This window comes from Benincasa hispida, chromosome 2, assembly GCF_009727055.1.
Source record: "Benincasa hispida cultivar B227 chromosome 2, ASM972705v1, whole genome shotgun sequence".
Lineage (NCBI taxonomy): Eukaryota > Viridiplantae > Streptophyta > Magnoliopsida > Cucurbitales > Cucurbitaceae > Benincasa > Benincasa hispida.
Window position 1 is genome coordinate 57115516 of NC_052350.1, and position 6611 is coordinate 57122126.

Here is a 6611-nt window from a genome sequence, read left to right on the forward strand (position 1 = left end):
ACGATTTGGTGAAAGAAAAGCTATACGATAGCCTCTGAGAGAGTGAACGACGAGCGAGTTTATTAGATGATAGCCCCTTGTTTACTAGACGATTGAGTATTCAGTCTATACAATAGACTTAGCCTTTCTCCCACTTACTCGATCATTTAACCCAACCGTATACTTCCTCCTTCCCTCTACCAAATCCACACAGAGTCCACACCTCCTGGATTCTCACACTGAGAATACTAAGGCAACCGAGTGGTAGTGTCAAGTGTTGTTGTTTGAGGGTCGAGGATGGAGTCTTACTCGATTGGGTTCGAAGATCAGACAGTTCATAGAATTGCATTGGTTGTTCGTTTCATTCGTGCTCATGATCGAGTTTGCTGGGACGTGTGGCTGGTGTAGATCGAGGGAATACTTGAAGAAGAGTTCTTCAAAAGTGTGTTACTCGATTCCCTTTATTTTTAACTGAAAAGCATGATGTAATTTACTCAATGATGCATAACTGTGGTTGTATGTTTGTAAATGTTGTATTCTTTCACAATGGGTTTGGAACGATCTTGCTTCTGCTCACTGGTTCTCTTAAACAAGAGTTCCTTCAAAGCCTACAAACATGCACTTAAATGCTTTGCCTTTCAATTTTCCCTTATTTTGGTGAACAAACCTTAAGATTTTTGCCTTTCAATTTTCATCAGGAGTAAGCAACTCTAGAGATGTGTAAGAGCACCTATTCAAGGTATACACTGTGTAGGCTACAACTTCTGCCCAATAGTTTCCACTTAGGATAACATCAGAAAGCAAATATCTAACCCTTTCTATTATAGTTCTATTTAACCTCTCAATAACCCAATTATGTTGATGTGTATACCTCACAGTTCTATGCCTAGTTATACCATTCTCACTATAGAATTTGTCAAAGTATTCATTGCAAAACTCAAGCCCATTTTCAGTTTTAAAGTATTTTAACCTTTTAGATGTTTGGGTTTCTATCATAGCTTTCCATTCCTTAAACTTCCCAAAAACTTGATCCTTAGTTTTAAAAAAGTATATCCAGCTCTTCTTAGAAAAGCCATCTATAAAGGTTAGAAAATACCTTGAGCCACTAAGGCTTGGTGTAGGAGATGGTCCCGATAAGTCAGAATGAACATAGTGCAATGTTCCTTTGGTGGTATGCTGAGATTTTGTGAAACTCTGTCTGGTTACTTTCCCTAAAATACAGTGTTCACAGAAGGAAAGGTGTTCACTGATCCGTTTGGGCAATATACCTTGTTTAGACAGTGCTTGCATCCCTTTTACATTGATATAAGATAGTCTTTTGTACCACGAGTCTACCTCTGTCAAGCTTGCTGTTAAAAAGGTATAGGCACTAGTCATCATTTCTACTCCTCTTACAATATAGAGGTCATTAACCTTTTCACCAACCAACATACCTAAGAATCCTTAATCACCTCTAGGATTCCATCATTTCCTCTGCATTCACATTTCTGAGAAGCTTGATTGAGCCATCCTTTAGCTTTAAGGATAATGAACCAACCCCTTTGATTTTGCAGGCTTCATTATTCCCCATGTACACAGATTCTCCATCCACATCCTTGTAGGTATTAAACTAAGGTTTGAAGGGTGTCATATGATAGGTACATCTAGAGTCAAGTACCCAGCCATACTTCCCAAGAGGACTTATTTGGTTGGTTTTATTTCTAGTAGAGGCTAAGGCATTAGAATAGAAGTAGGACCCTTCAACCACTAAAGCTTCTGGCTGTTTTCCTTTCTGATCCTTCTCTTTTTCCTGATTGTTCCATTTTAAGTTGTAACAATCCCTCATCAAGTGTCCTTTCTTCTTGCAGTAGTTACATCTCAGCTTGGTTTTGGGTTTATGCTCTTCACCAGACTGATTTTTAGTCCCTTTAGACTGATTCTGCTTGTTCTTGCCCTTGACAAACAGCCCTCCTGCACCAGCCTGTTCTTTTTTGACTAACTGAAGCTCCAACTCTCTAGTTCTTAATGTTGAAATAATGGCATCAGTGGTAACTAACTCTCTGCCATATTTCAAGGTATTATTTTACCTCCATATAGGCTTTGGGTAGAAAGTTCAACAAGACAAAGGCTTCACTCTCATCGTCAATCTTTTTGCCAAGGCTCTTGAACTCATAAACTATCCTTTTACACTCATCTAGATTGTTTGATAGTGGTTTAGTAGAATCCATCTTAAAGTGAAGAACTTTTCCCTTAGGTACTGATGATAGAAATTTAGAAGCGCAATATATGATGCATGTCTTGGGCTATGCGTTTATTCTCATATGTCGGTGGCCATACGTTGGAATAGAAAGTATGCGTTAACCTCATATGCGATAACCATGCGTTCCTATCACAAGTTTTCTTGCTCTCTCGCCAAGTATAACGAGATCGCAAGTTTCTCGGGTGATTCGAGGTCGAACTCAGGGACTTGTAGCTAAATATTATGCAGTAATGTGTTTGCGGCGAAGAATAAAAGAATGTTGAAGGTTATGGACTATACACTACTCCTACTTCTAGCTAACAGATTAAGCGATGGAAGTATGACTGAGAGGTAGAGACACGACAACTGTTAACGCGTAGTGAAATGCATAGGAAAATAGATAAAATGGCGAGGATGTCTTCATCTCAATAAGCTCGACCGCAAGGGTAACCCCAGCCAACACATGCTATGTGATCATGCTATACACACTTGACGAAGACGCATGCGATGTATATGCGATAGTGTCGAGAGGCCTTATTTCTAAGTCTCGATACCCGCTCACGTGCTCTCACACATAAACAAGATGACTGCATACCACCATATCCTACTTAAAGGGTGCATACGCTGTGTAGTAGCAAACGGAACTTATTCCTAAGTCTCTATTCTTGCTTATGCAATCCAATCTGCTCTCTCAAGTCTAGATTTGGATTTTAGACTACTCTCCCGAGTATGCCTAAATGATGAATGATGCGTTCATAAGTCAAGGTAATCACATGAAACATGGTTGACGTAAGATTATTCCTATCTATAGTGAACACTTGCTTACATTGCTTAATGTGATCAACTACTTACCCTCTCAGGCAGTTGGTTGCTGTTAACTCTACTCATAAACAAGCATTGTGTCAGCTTATAGACAAGCGTTGCTACAACTTCATACTAAGCAAATAGGATTTTCTCACAACACTCGTGCAACGCACACCTCTCGATGATTTGCTATATGCTTCATATGTCTATGCCGCATGATTAAGTATGCGATACTCTAGCAGTCTTACATAGTGATGAAATGAAAGTAAAGGATGCTAAGTAAATGAAGATGGAGATGGAATCGCAGAAAAATATAGAAATGCATTGATCACAAAATGTATTAATCTCTTAAACCACAATGTAATACAATACAAGGATAGAAGAGAAATGGAGGACCAGATGGAAGCAATGTCTTATTTCCATCAGATGTGTGTCAAAGCTGCCGGTGGTGCCATGGATGGGTGGTGTCTCGAGCTCTAACTCCAGCGAAGGCTCCGATCGTCTCTCGGAATGGTTGAGGAGATGAAGAACTCTCAAGATTATCTTTACACGCTTTGGTCTGGATCACAAGGATCCACCCGAAGGTAGCCTTTAGGCAGAGGACCTTGGATAATTTGAAATTCTGCTCTATGGCTTCTATTTATAGAGCTTGATCATTGACAGCATTAATGGTCCTTCTCTGAAATTCTATAGCTAACGGCGTGATGGACTGCTCTGAATCTCTGCTGCTAACGGCGTGGTAGATGAAATGTCAACATCACTTTTTGATACTCCCGAGGTATGCGTTCATGCTTGGTTTCCGAAGTATCAATTTATTCCACCACCCTTGCGCTCATCCCTCTATTATGGTTATTACTCTGTAGCCGCACTTTATGCGATGGACGCATGCGGTTAATGGCCACAACATCCATGCGTCGAACATATGCGTTCGCCTTTGCGATGGAGAGATTCCCTGCATGCGGTCGTCTTCACGATAGCCTGGCTTCCGCGTATACGATTGATTTCTACGTTTGCTACAAAAATAAACAGTTGAATACATAATAACGCATAATAGTGGGTTAGCCGAGATTCTTAATATCGATCGACGTAAGCTCGTTTTCTCATGAATTCTTAGTATAATCACTGCATCTTCTACTTAACAACCTTTGTAATCACAAATAAAAAGCCTATAATGACATACGTTTATGCCCATCATTAGGTACATCTTGTTGGGGAGATCCTTGGTTGCAAAGAGGCCTTTCAACTTGACCCATATCTTGTAGGCCATGTCTTGATCGATCACCTATCTCATGATGTTATCACTGAGATTAAGAACTAATATTCCATAGGTTGTAAGTTCCATGTCTTCCTTTTCTTTAGTTGTTAATGTAGATGGCATAGTTAACGGTCTAAAATGGATTTATGAGCTCTTTGTTGTCCAAGAATAGCTTTGATTTTGGCCTTCCACAGACCAAAATCACCCTTTCCATTGAACTTCTCTGTTTCAAATCTAGTAACAGCCATCACTGACCTGAACAAGTATCGAGAATGGTTTTCTTGAGTATCTTGATGCTCCAAAAATGCTAACCTTGATGATCTTCAAATTCTCTGATACCACAAGTTTTTGGGTTATTCAATCTTCTCTAAGCCCAATTACTCAAGATCAACATTGAGATGATGAAGAAATGGCTGAGAAAGGTTCTGTCAAATCCTCGATGCTAGATACTCGATACTCGATAAGATTCTACTCGATACTCAATGCGAATTTCCTTCTATCCTTGATGAGTTTCTGTTCTTTTCTCGATGGAACTCGAGTAGTGTTGATCGATACTTGACTCTACTCAATGAGTCTTGACCTTTACTCGAAGCAACTTGAAGACAAAAAAGACTAACTCGATGCTACTAGATAGAAGAAATCGATGTGCGATTCAACTTGATACTCTGAAATTAATACATTTTGATAACAAGATTGTGTTTACGCGATTTGTAGAATGATTGATATCGATCGAACGAAGAAGATAAAGAGAAGAAGAAGAAACACATAGGATTACGTGGTTTGACCAAGATGCCTACGTCCATGGGAAGATTCACTTTCTTTTTCACTGGAAGATTGCGTACAACTTTGCTTTGTTTACAGAAAAATAGAGAATTATGAACTACTCTATTTTTTTTTTTTTTTATCAGTAGTATTTATAACATATACTAATGGACCATTACAAGATAAAATTAATTATAAACTAAACCAGCTAAGGCATTTGAGTCATGATTTCTTTAGTATTCTAATATTTTTTTCTTGTACTAAAAAAGTTATACTTATTGATTTAAATTTTATTGATGCTCAAACTCTACTTTTAAAATATAGGAGATGTGTGAAAGAAACTAAAAATCCCGTTCTAAATTGAATCATGAATGTATATCACACATGTGGTTCACAAAGTATACAATAGAGAGTTGGAAAGGAGGTAATGAAATGAAAAATTATATAAACTTCTTTTAATTTAGTCAAATTATCTAATATATAATTTCTTTCACTTAAGTAGGTTTGAGACACTAATGAAGAACTTAATTGGATTAGAATTTGGGAGCTAACTCACTTGAGTAATAATGAATTGGTTGTAAATGAAACTACACAAGAGAAAATGGTGAATACAAAATAATGAATATATGATGTTATTGGTTAAATTTTGAGTTAAGATCATTAATTTATCATCTCTGTTGCTCTGTTCTAGAAAGAATTTATTTGAAGAAGTCCCTTTAATGTGTGTTTGGATTTTAATTTGGATAGTATTTATATAGTGTTTAAATATACTCTGTTCTTTATTGATCTTGTTCTTTTTCTTGTTTTTAACATCCTAGTTAGAAAGCATTTGAATTGAAATAGGAAACACTACAAATTGGATCGAATGAAGTTGGTCTGTTTCTTGCCCAATTATATTATGTAACACAACTACACCCATTAATAATCAAGAGTTGTGTTGGAGTTAATATATTATGTTAAGTAATCAATGTTTATGTTGTTGTAATTGAGTACAAATGGTTGTACTAATTTGAATTATAGAGTATATTTAGATAATAAATGATATGTGAGATTTTGATGTAAGATGATGTGTAGATTTTCATGAAGTGACACGTGTTTATTGTAACACTTGAGTTTATATATGCGTTAGTTTTAAACTATAAAACATGAATTTGTATTTGTAGTTGGAACGTAAATTATATGGTTCTCAAGTGATCGATGGTATACTTGACATGAACGAGGATGAGATTTTTGTACAAGTATTTGGACTGAAAAAACACGAATGTGTTTATAGTTATGGAGCAGATGCTACTCCTTCTGAGTTATTTGGATCATTATCTATTATATGTGATCTTGAGCATCGCCTTAATGAGTCTAAACAACGTCCTCAAGAATCTGAACGACAAAAAAAAAGTCAAGGTAGAAGCATGATAATGGGCAGAAATGCACGTTATCATAGTACTAAGTTATTAAACAATGTTGGATTGCGTTGATGAAACATGTTAAATTGCGTCCATTAAACATAAAATCTATATTATTGCAGTCGCATGCGTCCAACGCATTAGAGCAGTTGATCTTTATATTTTTGTGCAGAATATGTGTTAAGAGATTGCG